Here is a 17,532-nt window from a genome sequence, read left to right on the forward strand (position 1 = left end):
GGGATAGGATTAGTGGACGGGTCAGGGTAAGGCTTCGGAAAAGCGTTAGGGTTTGGGATCGGGCTAGGGTTAGGTTTAGGGAACGGGGACGGATTAGGGTATAGGTGAGTGTAGGACAACGGTTTAGGATGAGCGTATTTTTTAGGGCACGGTTTAGTGTTAGCGTACGGGTTAGGATTAGGGGACGGGTTAGGGAAAGGCTCGAGGAAGTGTTAGGGTTAGGGTTCGGGCTAGGTTTAGGGTTAGGGGACGGGTAAGGTTCAGGGTCCAGGTGAGGGTACGAGAACGATTTAGGGTGAGCGTACGTGTAAGGGCACGGGTTACTGTTAGCGTACGGGTTAGGATTAGGGGACGGGTTCGGGTAAGGCTTCGGGGAAGGGTTAGGGTTAGGGTTTGGGCTAGGGTTAGGGTTAGGGGATGGGTTCGGTTTAGAGTCCAGGTGAGGGTACGACAATGGTTTAGGGTGAGCGTATGTGTGAGGGCACGGGATACTGTTAGCATACGTGTTAGGATTAGGGGACTGGTTAGGATAAGGTTTCGGGGAAGGGTTAGGGTTAGGGTTCGGGCTTCGGTTAGAGTTAGGGGACAGGGACGTTTTAGGGTCCAGGTGAGGGTACGAGAACGGTTTAGGGTGAGCATAGGTGTGAGGACATGGGTTAGTGTTAGCGTACGGATTAGGATTAGGGGACAGGTTAATGTAAGGCTTCTGGGAAGGGTTAGGGTTAGGGTTTGGGCTAGGGTTAGGGTTAGGGGACGGGGATTGTTTAGGGTTAGCGTGAGGGTACGACAACGGTTTCGGGTGAGCGTACGTGTGAGGGCACGGGTTAGTGTTAGCGTACGGGTTAGGATTAGGGGACGGGTGAGGGTATGGCTTCGGGGAAGGGTTAGGGTTAGGGTTCGGGCTAGGGTTAGGCTTAGGGGACGGGGACGGTTTATGGTCCAGGTGAGGGTACAACAACAGTTTAGGGTGAGCGTACGTGTGAGGGCACGGGTTAGTGTTAGCGTTCGGGTTAGTATTAGGGGATAGGTCAGGGTAAGGCTTCGGGGAAGGGTTAGGGTTAGGGTTCGGGCTAGGGTTATGGTTAGGGTACGGGGACGGTTTATGGTCCAGGTGAGGGTACGTCAAAGGTTTAGGGTGAATGTACGTGTGAGGGCAGGGGTTAGTGTTAGCGTACAGGTTAGGATTAGGGGACGGGATAGCGTAAGGCTTTGGGGAAGAGTTAGGGTTAGTGTTCGGGCTAGGGTTAGGGTTACTGGACGGGGACGGTTTAGGGTCTAGATCAGGGTATGTCAACGGTTTAGGTTGAGCATACGTGTGAGGGCATGGGTTAGTGTTAGCGTACGGGTTAGGAATAGGGGACGGGTCAGGTTAAGGCTTCGGGCAAGGGTTAGGGTTAGGGTGGTTAGGGTTCGGGCTAGGTTTAGTGTTAGGGGACGGGGATGGTTTAGGGTCAATGTTTTATGGTGAGCGTACGTGTGAGGGCATGGGTTAGATTTAGTGTATGGGTTAGGATTATTCGACGGGTTAGGGTAAGGCTTCTGGGAAGGGTGAGTGTTACGGTTTGGGCTAGGGTTAGGGTTAGGGGACGAGGACGGATTAGGTTCCAGGTGAGGGTACGACAACGGTTTAGGGTGAGCGTAGGTGTGAGGGCACGGGTTAGTTTTAGTGTACGGGTTAGGATTAGGGGACGGGTCAGGGTAAGGCTTCGGGGACGGGTTAGGGTTAGGGTTTGGGCTAGGGTTAGGGTTAGGGGACGGGGATGGTTTAGGGTCAGCGTGAGGGTACGACAACGGTTTCGGGTGAGCGTACGTGTGAGGGCACGGGTTAGTGTTAGCGTACGGGTTAGAATTAGGGGACGGGTGAGGGTATGGCTTCGGGGAAGGGTTAGGGTTAGGGTTCGGGCTAAGGTTAGGCTTAGGGGACGGGGATGGTTTATGGTCCAGGTGAGGGTACAACAACAGTTTAGGGTGAGCGTATGTGTGAGGGCATAGGTTACTGTTAGCGTACGGGTTAGGATTAGGGGACGGGTCAGGGTAAGGCTTCGGGGAAGGGTTAGGGTTAGGTTTCGGGCTAGGGTTAGGGTTAGGGGACGGGGACGGTTTAGGGTCCAGGTGAGGGTACGACAACGGTTTAGGGTGAGTGTAGGTGTGAGGTCATGTGTTAGTGTGAGCGTACGGGTTAGGATTAGGGGACGGGTCAGGGTAACGCTTCGGGAAAGCGTTAGGGTTAGGGATCTGGCTAGGGTTAGGGTTAGGGGACGGGGACGGTTTAGGGTCTAGGTGAGTGTACGACAACGGTTTAGGGTGAGCGTATTTTTGAGGGCACGGGTTAGTGTTAGAGTACGGGTTAGGATTAGGGAATAGGTTAGGGTAAGGCTTCGGAGAATGATTAGGGTTAGGGTTCGGGCTAGGGTTAGGGTTGGGGGACGGGGATGGTTTAGGGTCAGGGTGAGGGTATGACAACGGTTTAGGGTGAGCATACGTGTGAGGGCACGGGTTAGTGTTAGCGTACGGGTTAGGATTACGGGACGGGTAAGGGTAAGGCTTCGGAGAAGGGTTAGGGTTAGGGTTCGGGCTAAGGTTAGGGTTAGCGGACAGGGACGGTTTAGGGTCCAGGTGAGGGTACGACAACGGTTTAGGATGAGTGTACGTGTGAGGGCACGGGTTAGTGTTAGCGTACGGGTTAGGATTAGGGGACGGGTTAGGGTAAGGCTTCGGTGAAGGGTTAGTGTTAGGGTTCGAGCTAGGGTTAGGGTTAGGGGATGGGGACGGTTTAGGGTCCAGGTGAGGATACGACAATGGTTTAGGGTGAGCGTATGTGTGAGGGCACGGAATACTGTTAGCATACGTGTTAGGATTAGGGGACGGGTTAGGATAAGGCTTAGGGGAAGGGTTAGGGTTAGGGTTTGGGCTAGTGTTAGTGTTATGGGACGGGGATGGTTTAGGGTCAGGGTGAGGGTACGACAATGGTTTAGGGTGAGCGTACGTGTGAGGGCACGTGTTAGTGTTAGCATACAGGTTAGGATTAGGGGACGGGTTAGGGTAAGGCTTTGGGGAAGTGTTAGGTTTAGGGTTCGGGCTAGGGTTAGGGTTAGGGTATGGGGACGGTTTAGGGTCCAGGTGAGGGTACGACAATGGTTTAGGGTGAGCATACGTGTGAGGGCACGGGTTAGTGTTAGCATTCGAGTTAGGATTAGGGACAGGTTAGAGTAAGGCTTCGGGGAAGGGTTAGGGTTAGGGTTCGGGCTAGGGTTATGGTTAGGGTACGGGGACGGTTTACGGTCCAGGTGAGGGTACGTCAACGGTTTAGGGTGAGCGTACGTGTGAGGGCAGGGGTTAGTGTTAGTGTACAGGTTAGGTTTAGGGGACGGGATAGCGTAAGGCTTTGGGGAAGAGTTAGGGTTAGTGTTCGGGCTAGGGTTAGGGTTAGGGGACGGGGACGGTTTAGGGTCTAGGTGAGGGTATGACAACGGTTCAGGGTGAGCATACGTGTGAGGGCACGGGTTAGTGTTAGTGTACGGGTTAGCAAGAGGGGACGGATCAGGGTAAGGCTTCGGGCAAGGGTTAGGGTTACGGTGGTTAGGGTTTGGGCTAGGGTTAGCGTTAGGGGACGGGGATGATTTAGGGTCAGCGTGAGGGTACGACAACGGTTTCGGGTGAGCGTACGTGTCACGGCACTGGTTAGTGTTAGCGTACGGGTTAGGATTAGGGGACGGGTGAGGGTATGGCTTCTGGGAAGGGTTAGGGTTAGGGTTCGGGCTAGAGTTAGGGTTAGGGTACGGGGTCGGTTTAGGATCCAGGTGAGGGTACGACAACGGTTTAGGGTGAGTGTAGGTGTGAGGTCACGTGTTTGTGTTAGCGTACGGGTTAGGATTAGGGGACGGGTCAGGGTAAGGCTTCGGGAAAGCGTTAGGGTTAGGGATCTGGCTAGGGTTAGGGTTAGGGGACGGGGACGGTTTAGGATCTAGGTGAGTGTACGACAATGGTCTAGGGTGAGCGTATTTTTGAGGGCATGTGTTAGTGTTAGAGTACGGGTTAGTATTAGCGGACGGGTTAGGAAAAGGCTCGGGGAAGTGTTAGGGTTAGGGTTCGGGCTAGGTTTAGGGTTAGGGGACGGGTAAGGTTCAGGGTCCAGGTGAGGGTACGTCAACAGTTTAGGGTGAGCGTATGTGTGAGGGCACGGGTTAGTGTTAGCATACAGGTTAGGATTAGGGGACGGGTTAGGGTAAGGCTTCGGGGAAGGGTTAGGGTTAGGGTTCTGGCCAGGGTTAGGGTTAGGGGATGGGGACGGTTTAGGGTCCAGGTGAGGGTACGTCAACAGTTTAGGGTGAGCGTATGTGTGAGGGCACGGGTTAGTGTTAGCATACAGGTTAGGATTAGGGGACGGGTTAGGGTAAGGCTTTGGGGAAGGGTTAGGTTTAGGGTTCGGGCTAGGGTTAGGGTTAGGGGACGGGGATGGTTTAGGGTCTAGGTGAGGGTATGACAACGGTTTAGGGTGAGCATACGTGTGAGGTCACGGGTTAGTGTTAGCGTACGGGTTAGGAATAGGGGACGGGTCAGGGTACGGCTTCGGGAAAGGGTTAGGGTTAGGGTGGTGAGGGTTCGGGCTAGGGTTAGGGTTAGGGGACGGGGATGGTTTAGGGTCCAGGTGAGGGTACATCAATGGTTTATGGTGAGCGTACGTGTGAGGGCACAGGTTAGTTTTAGTGTACGGGTTAGGATTAGGGGACGGGTTAGGGTAAGGCTTCTGGGAAGGGTTAGGGTTAGGGTTTGGGTTAGGGTTAGGGTTAGGGGACGGGGATGGTTTAGGGTCAGTGTGAGGGTACGACAACGGTTTCGGGTGAGTGTACGTGTGAGGGCACGGGTTAGTGTTAGCGTACTGGTTAGGATTAGGGGACGGGTGAGGGTATGGCTTCGGGGAAGGGTTAGGGTTAGGGTTCGGGCTAGGCTTAGGCTTAGGGGACGGGGACGGTTTATGGTTCAGGTGAGAGTACAACAACAGTTTAGGGTGAGCGTATGTGTGAGTGCATGGGTTAGTGTTAGCGTTCGGGGTAGGATTAGGGGACAGGTTAGGGTAAGGCTTCGGGGAAGGGTTAGGGTTAGGGTTCGGGCTAGGGTTATGGTTAGGGTACGGGGACAGTTTACGGTCCAGGTGAGGGTACGTCAACGGTTTAGGGTGAGCGTAGGTGTGAGTGCACAGGTTCGTGTTAGCATACGGGTTAGGATTAGGGGACGGGTCAGGGTAAGGCTTCGGGGAACGGTTAGGGTTAGGGTTCGGGCTTCGGTTAGGGTTAGGGGACAGGGACGTTTTAGGCTCCAGGTGACGGTACGACAACGGTTTAGGGTGAGCGTAGGTGTGAGGGCACAGGTTCGTGTTAGCGTACGGGTTAGGATTAGGGGACGGGTCAGGGTAAGGCTTCGGGGAACGGTTAGGGTTAGGGTTAGGGTTCGGGCTAGGGATAGGGTTAGGGGACGGGGACGGTTTATGGTCCAGGTGAGGGTACGACAATGGTTTAGGGTGAGTGTACGTGTGAGTGCACGGGTTAGTGTTAGCGTACGGTTTAGGATTAGGGGACAGGTTAGGGTAAGGCTTCGGGGAAGGATTAGGATTAGGTTTCGGGCTAGGGTTAGGGTTCGGGTACAGGGACAGTTTAGGGTCCAGGTGAGAGTACGACAACGGTTTAGGGTTAGCATACGTGTGCGGGCACGGGTTAGTGTTAGCGTCCGGGTTAGGATTAGGGGACGGTTTAGGGTAAGGCTTCGGGGAAGAGTTAGGGTTAGGGTTTGGGCTTCGGTTAGGGTTAGGGGACAGGGAGGTTTTAGGGTTCAGGTGAGGGTACGACAACGGTTTAGGGTGAGCGTAGGTGTGAGGGCACGGGTTAGTGTTAGCGTACGGGTAAGGATTAGGGGACAGGTTAGGTTAAGGCTTCGGGGAAGGGTTAGGGTTAGGGTTCTGGCCGGGGTTAGGGTTAGGGGACGGGGACGGTTTAGGGTCCAGGTCAGGGTACGTCAACGGTTTAGGGTAAACGTACGTGTGAGGGCACGGGTTAGTGTCAACGTACGGGTTAGGATTACGGGATGGGTCTGGGTAAGGCTTCGGGGAAGTGTTAGGGTTAGGGTTCGGGCTAGGGATAGGGTTAGGGGACAGGGACTGTTTAGGGTCCAGGTGAGGGTACGACAACGGTTTAGGGTGAGTGTACGTGTGAGGGCATGGGTTAGTGTTAGTGTAGTGGTTAGTATTAGGGGACGGGTTATGGTAAGGTTTTGTGGAAGGGTTAGGGTTAGGGTTCGGGCTAGGGTTAGGGTTAGGATACAGGGAGGGTTTAGGGTCCAGGTGAGGGTACGACAACGGTTTAGGGTGAGCGTACGTGTGAGGGCACGGGTTAGTGTTAGCGTACGTGTTAGGATTATTCGACGGGTTAGGGTAAGGCTTCGGGGAAGGGTTAGTATTAGGGTTTGGGCTAGGGTTAAGGTTAGGGGACGAGGATGGATTAGGTTCCAGGTGAGGGTTCGACAACGGTTTAGGGTGAGCGTAGGTGTGAGGGCACGGGTTCGTGTTAGCGTACGGGTTAGGATTAGGGGACGGGTCAGAGTAAGGCTTCGGGGAAGGTTTAGGGTTAGGGTTCGGGCTAGGGTTAGGATTAGGGGACGGGGACGGTTTAGGGTCCAGGTGAGGGTACGACAATGGTTTAGGGTGAGCGTAGGTGTGAGGGCACGGGTTCGTGTTAGCGTATGGGTTAGGATTAGGGGACGGTTCAGGGTAAGGCTTCGGGGAAGGCTTAGGGTTAGGTTTCAGTCTAGGGTTAGGGTTAGGGGACGGGGACGGTTTAGGGTCCAGGTGAGTGTACGACAACGGTTTAGGGTGAGTGTACGTGTGCGGGCTCGGGTTAGTGTTAGCCTATGGTTTAGGATTAAGGGACGGGTTAGGGTAAGGCTTCGGGGAAGCGTTAGGGTTAGGGTTCTGTCTCGGGTTAGGGTTAGGGGATGGGGACGGTTTAGGGTTCAGATGAGGGTACGACAACGGTTTAGGGTGAGCGTACGTGTGAGGGCACGCTTAGGGTTATCGTACGGGTTAGGATTAGGGGACGGGTCAGTGTAAGGCTTCGGAGAAGGGTTAGGGTTAGGGTTCGGGCTAGGTTTAGGGTTAGGGGACAGGGACGGTTTAGGGTCTAGGTGAGTGTACGACAACGGTTTAGGTTGAGCGTATTTTTGAGAGCACGGGTTAGTGTTAGCGTTCGGGTTAGGATTAGGGAACAGGTTACGGTAAGGCTTCGGGGAATGGTTAGGGTTAGCGTTTGCGCTAGGGTTATGGTTAGGGGACGGGGACGGTTTAGGACCCAGGTGAGGGTAGGACAACGTTTTAGGGTGAGCGTACGTGTGAGGGCACTGGTTAGTGTTAGCGTACGGGTTAGCATTAGGGGACGGGTTAGGGTAACACTTCGGGGAAGGTTTAGGTTTAGGGTTCGGGTTCGGGTTAGGGTTAGTGTACGGGGACGGTTTAGGGTCCAGGTGAGGGTACGAGAACGGTTTAGGGTGAGCGTACATTTGAGGGCATGGGTTAGTGTTAGCGTACGGTTTAGGATTAGGGGACGGGTTAGGGTAAGGCTTCGGGGAAATGTTAGTGTTAGGGTTTCGGCTAGGGTTAGGGTTAGGGGTCGGGGACGGTTTAGGGTCAGGTGAGGGTACGACAACGGTTTAGCGTGAGCGTAGGTGTGAGGCACGGGTTCGTGTTAGCGTACGGGTTAGGATTAGGGGACGGGTTATGGTAAGGCTTCAGGGAAGGGTTAGGTTTAGGGTTCGGGCTAGGTTTAGGGTTAGAGGACGGGGACGGTTTAGGGTTACGGTGAGGGTACGACAATGGTTTAGGGTGAGCGTACGTGTGAGGGAACGGGTTGGTGTTAGCATACAGGTGAGGATTAGGGGAAGTGTTAGGTTAACGCTTTGGGGAAGGGTTAGGGTTAGGGTTCGGGCTAGGGTTAGGGTTAGGGGACGGCGAAGGTTTAGGGTCCAGGTGAGGGTACGACAATGGTTTAGGGTGAGCGTATGTGTGACGGCACGGGTTAGTGTTAGCGTACGGGTTAGGATTAGGGGACAGGTTAGGGTAAGGCTTCGGGCAAGGGTTAGGGTTAGGGTTCGGGCTAGGGTTAGGGTTAGGGGACGGGAACGGTTTAGGGTCCAGGTGAGGGTACGACAACAGTTTAGGGTGAGCGTAGGTGTGAGGGCACGCGTTAGTGTTAGCGTACGGGTTAGGATTAGGGGACGGGTTAGGGTAAGACTTCGGGGAAGGTTTAGGTTTAAGGTTCGGGTTAGGGTTAGGGGACGGGGACGGTTTACGGTCCACGTGAGGGTACAACAACAGTTTAGGGTGAGCATATGTGTGAGGGCACGGATTAGTGTTAGCATATGGGTTAGGATTAGCGGTCGGGTTAGTGTAAGGCTTCGGGGAAGCCTTAGGACTAGGGTTCGGTCTAGGGCTAGGGTTAGGGAACGGGGACGGTTTAGGGTCCAGGTGAGGGTATGACAACGGTTTAGGGTGAGCGTACGTGTGAGGGCACGGGTTAGTGTTAGCGTACGGTTTAGGATTAGGGGACAGGTTAGGGTAAGGTTTCGGGAAGGGTTAGTGTTAGGGTTCGGGCTAGGGTTAGGGTTAGGGGACGGGGACGGTTTAAGGTCCTGGTGAGGGTACAACAACAGTTTCGGGTGAGCGTATGTGTGAGGGCATGGGTTACTGTTAGCGTACGGGTTAGGATTAGGGGACGGGTTAGGGTAAGGCTTCGGGGAAGGGTTAGGGTTAGGGTTCGGGCTAGTGTTAGGCTTAGGGGACAGGGACGGTTTATGGTCCTGGTGAGGGTACAACAACAGTTTCGGGTGAGCGTATGTGTGAGGGCATGGGTTACTGTTAGCGTACGGGTTAGGATTAGGGGACGGGTCAGGGTAAGGCTTCGGGAAAGCGTTAGGGTTAGGGATCTGGCTAGGTTTAGGGTTAGGGGACGGGGACGGTTTAGGGTCTAGGTGAGTGTACGACAATGGTCTAGGGTGAGCGTATTTTTGAGGGCATGGGTTAGTGTTAGAGTACGGGTTAGGATTAGGGAATAGGTTAGGGTAAGGCTTCGGGGAATGGTTAGGGTTAGGGTTCGGGCTAGGGTTATGGTTAGGGGTCGGGGATGGTTTACGGTCCAGGTGAGGTTACGACAACGGTTTAGGGTGAGCGTACGTGTGAGGGCACGGGATACTCTTAGCGTACGTGTTAGGATTAGGGGATGGTTTAGGATAAGGCTTCGGGGAAGTGTTAGGGTTAGGGTTCGGGCTTCGGTTAGGGTTAGGGGACAGGGACGTTTTAGGCTCCAGGTGAGGGTACGACAACGGTTTAGGGTGAGCGTAGGTGTGAGGGCACAGGTTCGTGTTAGCGTACGGGATAGGATTAGGGGACGGGTCAGGGTAAGGCTTCGGGGAACGGTTAGGTTTAGGGTTCAGGCTAGGGTTAGGGTTAGGGGACGGGGACGGTTTAGGGTCCAGGTGAGGGTACGACAATGGTTTAGGGTGAGCGTATGTGTGAGGGCACGGGGTAGTGTTAGCGTACGGGTTAGGATTAGGGGACGGATTACGGTAAGGCTTCGGGGAAGGTTTAGGGTTAGGGTTCGGGTTAGGGTTAGGGGACGGGGATGGTTTAGGGTTAGGGTGAGAGTACGACAACGGTTTAGGGTGAGCGTACGTGTGAGGGAACGGGTTAGTGTTAGCATACAGGTTAGGATTAGGGGAAGGGTTAGGTTAACGCTTTGGGGAAGGGTTAGGGTTAGGGTTCGGGCTAGGGTTAGGGTTAGGGGACGGGGACGGTTTAGGGTTCAGGTGAGGGTACGACAATGGTTTAGGGTGAGCGTACGTGTGAGGGCACGGGTTAGTGTTAGCGTACGGGTTAGGATTAGGGGACGGGTTAGTGTAAGGCTTCGGGGAAGGGTTAGGGTTAGGGTTCGGGCTAGGGTTAGGGTTAGGGGACGGGGATTTTTTAGGGTCCAGGTGAGGATACAACAACGGTTTAGGGTAAGCGTATGTGTGAGGGCACGGGTTAGTGTTAGCCTACGGGTTAGGAATAGGGGACGAGTCAGGGTAAGGCTTCGGGGAAGGGTTAGGGTTAGGGTTCGGCCTAGGGTTAGGGTTAGGAGAAGGGGATGGTTTAGGGTCAGGGTGAGTGTACGACAACGGTTTAGGGTCAGCTTACGTGTGAGGGCACGGGTGAGTGTTAGCGTACGGTTTAGGATTAGGGGACGGGTTAGGGTAAGGCTTCGGGGAAGGGTTAGTGTTAGGGTTTGGGCTAGGCTTAGGGTTAGGGGACGAGGACGGATTAGGGTCCAAGTGAGGGTACGACAACGGTTTAGGGTGAGCGTAGGTGTGAGGGCATGGGTTCGTGTTAGCGTACGGGTTAGGATTAGGGGACGGCTCAGCGTAAGGCTTCGGGTAAGGGTTAGGGTTAGGGTTCGGGCTAGGGTTAGGCTTAGTGGACGGGGACGGTTTAGGGTCCAGGTGAGGGTACGACAACGGTTTAGGGTGAGTGTAGGTGTGAGGTCACGGGTTCGTGTTAGCGTACGGGATAGGATTAGTGGACGGGTCAGGATAAGGCTTCGGAAAAGCGTTAGAGTTTGGGATCGGGCTAGGGTTAGGTTTAGGGAACGGGGACGGATTAGGGTATAGGTGAGTGTAGGACAACGGTTTAGGATGAGCGTATTTTTGAGGGCACGGTTTAGTGTTAGCGTACGGGTTAGTATTAGGGGACGGGTTAGGGAAAGGCTCGGGGAAGTGTTAGGGTTAGGGTTCGGGCTAGGTTTAGGGTTAGGGGACGGGTAAGGTTCAGGGTCCAGGTGAGGGTACGAGAACGATTTAGGGTGAGCGTACGTGTAAGGGCACGGGTTACTGTTAGCGTACGGGTTAGGATTAGGGGACGGGTTCGGGTAAGGCTTCGGGGAAGGGTTAGGGTTAGGGTTTGGGCTAGGGTTAGGGTTAGGGGATGGGTTCGTTTTAGAGTCCAGGTGAGGGTACGAGAACGGTTTAGGGTGAGCGTATGTGTGAGGGCACGGGATACTGTTAGCATACGTGTTAGGATTAGGGGACTGGTTAGGATAAGGCTTCGGGGAAGGGGTAGGGTTAGGGTTCGGGCTTCGGTTAGAGTTAGGGGACAGGGACGTTTTAGGGTCCAGGTGAGGGTACGAGAACGGTTTAGGGTGAGCGTAGGTGTGAGGACATGGGTTAGTGTTAGTGTACGGATTAGGATTAGGGGACAGGTTAAGGTAAGGCTTCTGGGAAGGGTTAGGGTTAGGGTTTGGGCTAGGGTTAGGGTTAGGGTACGGGGATGGTTTAGGGTCAGCGTGAGGGTACGACAACGATTTCGGGTGAGCGTACGTGTGAGGGCACGGGTTAGTGTTAGCGTACGGGTTAGGATTAGGGGACGGGTGAGGGTATGGCTTCGGGGAAGGGTTAGGGTTAGGGTTCGGGCTAGGGTTAGGCTTAGGGGACGGGGACGGTTTATGGTCTAGGTGAGGGTACAACAACAGTTTAGGGTGAGCGTATGTGTGACGGCATGGGTTACTGTTAGGGAACGGGTTAGGATTATGGGACGGGTCAGGGTAAGGCTTCGGGGAAGTGTTAGGGTTAGGTTTCGGGCTAGGGTTACGGTTAGGGTACGGGGATGGTTTAGGTTCCAGGTGAGGGTACGACAACGGTTTAGGGTGAGCGTAGGTGTGAGGGCACGGGTTCGTGTTAGCGTACGGGTTAGGATTAGGGGACGGGTCAGGTTAAGGCTTCGGGGAAGAGTTAGGGTTAGGGTTCGGGATAGGGTTAGAGTTAGGGGACGGGGACGCTTTAGGGTCCAGGTGACGGTACGACAACGGTTTAGGGTGAGTGTAGGTGTGAGGTCACGGGTTAGTGTTAGCGTACGGGTTAGGATTAGGGGACGTGTCAGGGTAAGGCTTCGGGAAAGCATTAGGGTTAGGCATCTGTCTAGGGTTAGGGTTAGGGGACAGGGACGGTTTAGGGTCTAGGTGAGTGTACGACAACGGTTTAGGGTGAGTGTATTTTTGAGGGCACGGGTTAGTGTTAGAGTACGGGTTAGGATTAGGGAATAGGTTAGGCTAAGGCTTCGGGGAATGCTTAGGGTTAGGGTTCGGGCTAGGTTTATGGTTAGGGGACGGGGACGGTTTAGGGTCCAGGTGAGGGTACGACAACGTTTTAGGGTGAGCGTACGTGTGAGGGCACGGGATACTGTTAGCCTACGTGTTAGGATTAGGGGACGGGTTAGGATAAGGCTTCGGGGAAGGGTTAGGGTTAGGGTTCGAGCTTCGGTTAGGGTTAGGGGACAGGGACGTTTAGGGTCCAGGTGAGGGTACGACAACGGTTTATGGTGAGCGTAGGTGTGAGGGCACGGGTTAGTGTTAGCATACGGGTTAGGATTAGGGGACGGGTTAGGGTAAGGCTTCGGGGAAGGGTTAGTGTTAGGGTTCGGGCTAGGGTTAGGGTTAGGGGACGGGGACGGTTTAGGGTCCAGGTGAGGGTACGACAACGGTTTAGGGTGAGCGTACGTGTTAGATCACGGGTTAGTGTTATCGTACAGGTTAGGATTAGGGGGCGGGTTAGGGTAAGGCTTCGGGGAAGGGTTAGGGTTAGGGTTTGGCCTAGGGTTAGGGTTAGGGGACGGGGATGGTTTAGGGTCAGGGTGAGGGTACGACAACGGTTTAGGGTGAGCGTATGTGTGAGGGCACGGGTTAGTGTTAGCGTACGGGTTAGGATTAGGGGACGGGTGATGGTATGGCTTCGGGGAAGAGTTAGGGTTAGGGTTCGTGCTAGGGTTAGGGTTAGGGGACGGGGACGGTTTATGGTCCAGGTGAGGGTACAACAACAGTTTAGGGTGAGCGTATGTGTGAGGGCACGGATTAGTGTTAGCATATGGGTTAGGATTAGCGGTCGGGTTAGGGTAAGGCTTCGGGGAAGGCTTAGGACTAGGGTTCGGGCTAGGGTTATGGTTAGGGGACGGGGACGGTTTAGGGTCCAGCTGAGTGTACGACAACGGTTTAGGGTGAGCGTACGTGTGAGGGCACGGGTTAGTGTTAGCGTACGGGTTAGGATTAGGGGACGAGTCAGGGTAAGGCTTCCTGGGAAGGGTTAGGGTTAGGATTCGGGCTAGGGTTAGGGTTAGGGGACGGGGATGGTTTAGGGTCAGGGTGAGGGTATGACAACGGTTTCGGGTGAGCGTACGTGTGAGGGCACGGTTTAGTGTTAGCGTACGGGTTAGGATTAGGGGACGGGTGACGGTATGGCTTCTGGGATAGGTTATGGTTAGGGTTCGGGCTAGGGTTAGGCTTAGGTGACGTGGACGGTTTAGGGTCCAGGTGAGGGTACAACAACGGTTTAGGGTGAGCGGATGTGTGAGGGCACGGGTTACTGTTAGCGTACGGGTTAGGATTAGGGGACGGGTCAGTGTAAGGCTTCGGGGAAGCGTTAGGGTTAGGTTTCGGGCTAGGGTTAGGGGACGGGGACGGGGACGGTTTAGAGTCCAGGTGATTGTACGACAACGGTTTAGGGTGAGCGTACGTGTGAGGGCACGGGTGAGTGTTAGCGTACGGGTTAGTATTAGGGGACGGGTAGGGTAAGGCTTCGGGGAAGGTTTAGGTTTAGGGTTCGGGTTAGGGTTAGGGGACGGGGATGGTTTAGGGTTAGGGTGAGGGTACGACAATGGTTCAGGGTGAATGTACGTGTGAGGGAACGGGTTAGTGTTAGCATACAGGTTAGGATTAGGGGAAGGCTTATGTTAACGCTTTGGGGAAGGGTTAGTGTTAGGGTTCGGGCTATGGTTAGGGTTAGGGGAGAGGGATGGTTTAGGGTCCAGGTGAGGGTACGACAAAGGTTTAGGGTGAGCGTAGGTGTGAGGGCACGGGTTAGTGTTAGCGTACGGGTTAGGATTATGGGACAGGTTAGGGTAAGACTTCGGGGAAGGTTTAGGTTTAGGGTTCGGGTTAGGGGACGGGGACGGGGACGGTTTAGGGTCCAGGTGAGGGTACGACAACGGTGTACAGTGAGCGTACGTGTGAGAGCATGGGTTAGTGTTAGCTTACGGGTTAGGATTAGGGGACAGCTTAGGGTAAGGCTTCTGGGAGGTGTTAGGGTTAGGTTCGGGCTAGGGTTAGGGTTAGGGGACGGGGACGGTTTAGAGTCCAGGTGAGTGTACGACAACGGATTAGGGTGAGCGTACGTGTGAGGGCACGGGTTAGTGTTAGCGTACGGGTTAGGATTAGGGGACGGGTTAGGGTAAGGCTTCAGGGAAGTGTTATGGTTAGGGTTCGGGCTAGGGTTAGGGTTAGGGGACGGGAACGGTTTAGTGTCCAGGTGAGGGTACGACAACGTTTTAGGGTGAGCGTACGTGTGAGGGAACGGGTTACTGTTAGCATACGGGTTAGGATTAGGGGACAGGTTAAGGTAAGGCTTCGGGGAAGGGTTAGGATTAGGTTTCGGGCTAGGGTTAGGGTTAGGGGATGGGGACAGTTTACGGTCCAGGTGAGGGTACGGCAACGGTTTAGGGTGAGCATACGTGTGAGGGCACGGGTTAGTGTTAGCGTACGGGTTAGGATTACGGGACGGGTTAGGGTAAGGCTTCGGGGAAGGGTTAGGGTTAGGGTTCGGGCTAGGGTTAGGGTTAGGGGACTGGGACTGTTTATGGTCCAGGTGTGGGTACGACAACGGGTTAGGGTGAGTGTACATGTGAGGGCACGGGTTAGTGTTAGCGTACGGGTTAGGATTAGGGGACGGTTTAGTGTAAGGCTTCGGTGAAGGGTTAGTGTTAGGGTTCGAGCTACGGTTAGGGTTAGGGGATGGGGACGGTTTAGGGTCCAGGTGAGGATACGACAATGGTTTAGGGTGAGCGTATGTGTGAGGGCTCGGGATACTGTTAGCATCCGTGTTAGGATTAGGGGACGGGTTAGGATAAGGCTTCGGGGAAGGGTTATGGTTAGGGTTTGGGCTAGTGTTAGTGTTACGGGACGGGGACGGTTTAGGGTCAGGGTGAGGGTACGACAACGGTTTAGGGTGAGCGTACGTGTGAGGGCACGGGTTAGTGTTAGCATACAGGTTAGGATTAGGGGCCGAGTTAGGGTAAGGCTTTGGGGAAGGGTTAGGTTTAGGGTTCGGGCTAGGGTTAGGGTTAGGGTATGGGGACGGTTTAGAGTCCAGGTGAGGGTACGACAATGGTTTAGGGTGAGCATACGTGTGAGGGCACGGGTTAGTGTTAGCATTCGGGTTAGGATTAGGGGACACGTTAGGGTAAGGCTTCGGGGAAGGGTTAGGGTTAGGGTTCGGGCTAGGGTTATGGTTAGGGTACGGGGATGGTTTACGGTCCAGGTGAGGGTACGTCAACGGTTTAGGGTGAGTGTACGTGTGAGGGCAGGGGTTAGTGTTAGCGTACAGGTTAGGATTAGGGGACGGGACAGCGTAAGGCTTTGGGGAAGAGTTAGGGTTAGTGTTCGGGCTAGGGTTAGGGTTAGGGGACGGGGACGGTTTAGGGTCTAGGTGACGGTATGACAACGGTTTAGGGTGAGCATACGTGTGAGGGCATGGGTTAGTGTTACCGTACGGGTTAGGAATAGGGGACGGGTCAGGGTAAGGCTTCGGGCAAGGGTTAGGGTTACGGTGGTTAGGGTTTGGGCTAGGGTTAGGGTTAGGGGACGGGGATGGTTTAGGGTCCAGGTGAGGGTACGTCAATGGTTTATGGTGAGCGTACGTGTGAGGGCACGGGTTAGTGTTAGTGTACGGGTTAGGATTAGGGGACGGGTTAGGGTAAGGCTTCGGGGAAGGGTTAGGAGTAGTGTTTGGGCTAGGGTTAGCGTTAGGGGACGGGGATGGTTTAGGGTCAGCGTGAGGGTACGACAACGGTTTCGGGTGAGCGTACGTGTGAGGGCACGGGTTAGTGTTAGCGTACGGGTTAGAATTAGGGAACAGGTGAGGGTATGGCTTCGGGGAAGGGTTAGGGTTAGGGTTCGGGCTAGTGTTAGGCTTAGGGGACAGGGACGGTTTATGGTCCAGGTGAGGGTACAACAACAGTTTCGGGTGAGCATATGTGTGAGGGCATGGGTTACTGTTAGCGTACGGGTTAGGATTAGGGGACGGGTCAGGGTAAGGCTTCGGGAAAGCGTTAGGGTTAGGGATCTGGCTAGGGTTAGGGTTAGGGGACGGGGACGGTTTAGGGTCTAGGTGAGTGTACGACAACGGTCTAGGGTGAGCGTATTTTTGAGGGCATGGGTTAGTGTTAGAGTACGGGTTAGGATTCGGGAATAGGTTAGGGTAAGGCTTCGGGGAATGGTTAGGGTTAGGGTTCGGGCTAGGGTTATGGTTAGGGGTCGGGGACGGTTTAGGGTCCAGGTGAGGTTACGACAACGGTTTAGGGTGAGCGTACGTGTGAGGGCACGGGATACTGTTAGCTTACGTGTTAGGATTAGGGGACGGGTTAGGATAAGGCTTCGGGGAAGGGTTAGGGTTAGGGTTCGAGCTTCGGTTAGGGTTAGGGGACAGGGACGTTTAGGGTCCAGGTGAGGGTACGACAACGGTTTATGGTGAGCGTAGGTGTGAGGGCACGGGTTAGTGTTAGCGTACGGGTTAGGATTAGGGGACGGGTTAGGGTAAGGCTTCGGGGAAGGGTTAGTGTTAGGGTTCGGGCTAGGGTTAGGGTTAGGGGACGGGGACGGTTTAGGGTCCAGGTGAGGGTACGACAACGGTTTAGGGTGAGCGTACGTGTTAGAGCACGGGTTAGTGTTATCGTACAGGTTAGGATTAGGGGGCGGGTTAGGGTAAGGCTTCGGGGAAGGGTTAGGGTTAGGGTTTGGCCTAGGGTTAGGGTTAGGGGACGGGGATGGTTTAGGGTCAGGGTGAGGGTACGACAACGGTTTAGAGTGAGCGTATGTGTGAAGGCACGGGTTAGTGTTAGCGTACGGGTTAGGATTAGGGGACGGGTGATGGTATGGCTTCGGGGAAGAGTTAGGGTTAGGGTTCGTGCTAGGGTTAGGGTTAGGGGACGGGGACGGTTTATGGTCCAGGTGAGGGTACAACAACAGTTTAGGGTGAGCGTATGTGTGAGGGCACGGATTAGTGTTAGCATATGGGTTAGGATTAGCGGTCGGGTTAGGGTAAGGCTTCGGGGAAGGCTTAGGACTAGGGTTCGGGCTAGGGTTATGGTTAGGGGACGGGGACGGTTTAGGGTCCAGCTGAGTGTACGACAACGGTTTAGGGTGAGCGTACGTGTGAGGGCACGGGTTAGTGTTAGCGTACGGGTTAGGATTAGGGGACGAGTCAGGGTAAGGCTTCCTGGGAAGGGTTAGGGTTAGGATTCGGGCTAGGGTTAGGGTTAGGGGACGGGGATGGTTTAGGGTCAGGGTGAGGGTATGACAACGGTTTCAGGTGAGCGTACGTGTGAGGGCACGGTTTAGTGTTAGCGTACGGGTTAGGATTAGGGGACGGGTGACGGTATGGCTTCTGGGAATGGTTATGGTTAGGGTTCGGGCTAGG

This window comes from Leucopleurus acutus, assembly GCF_964270905.1.
Source record: "Leucopleurus acutus genome assembly, chromosome: 13".
NCBI lineage: Eukaryota > Metazoa > Chordata > Mammalia > Artiodactyla > Delphinidae > Leucopleurus > Leucopleurus acutus.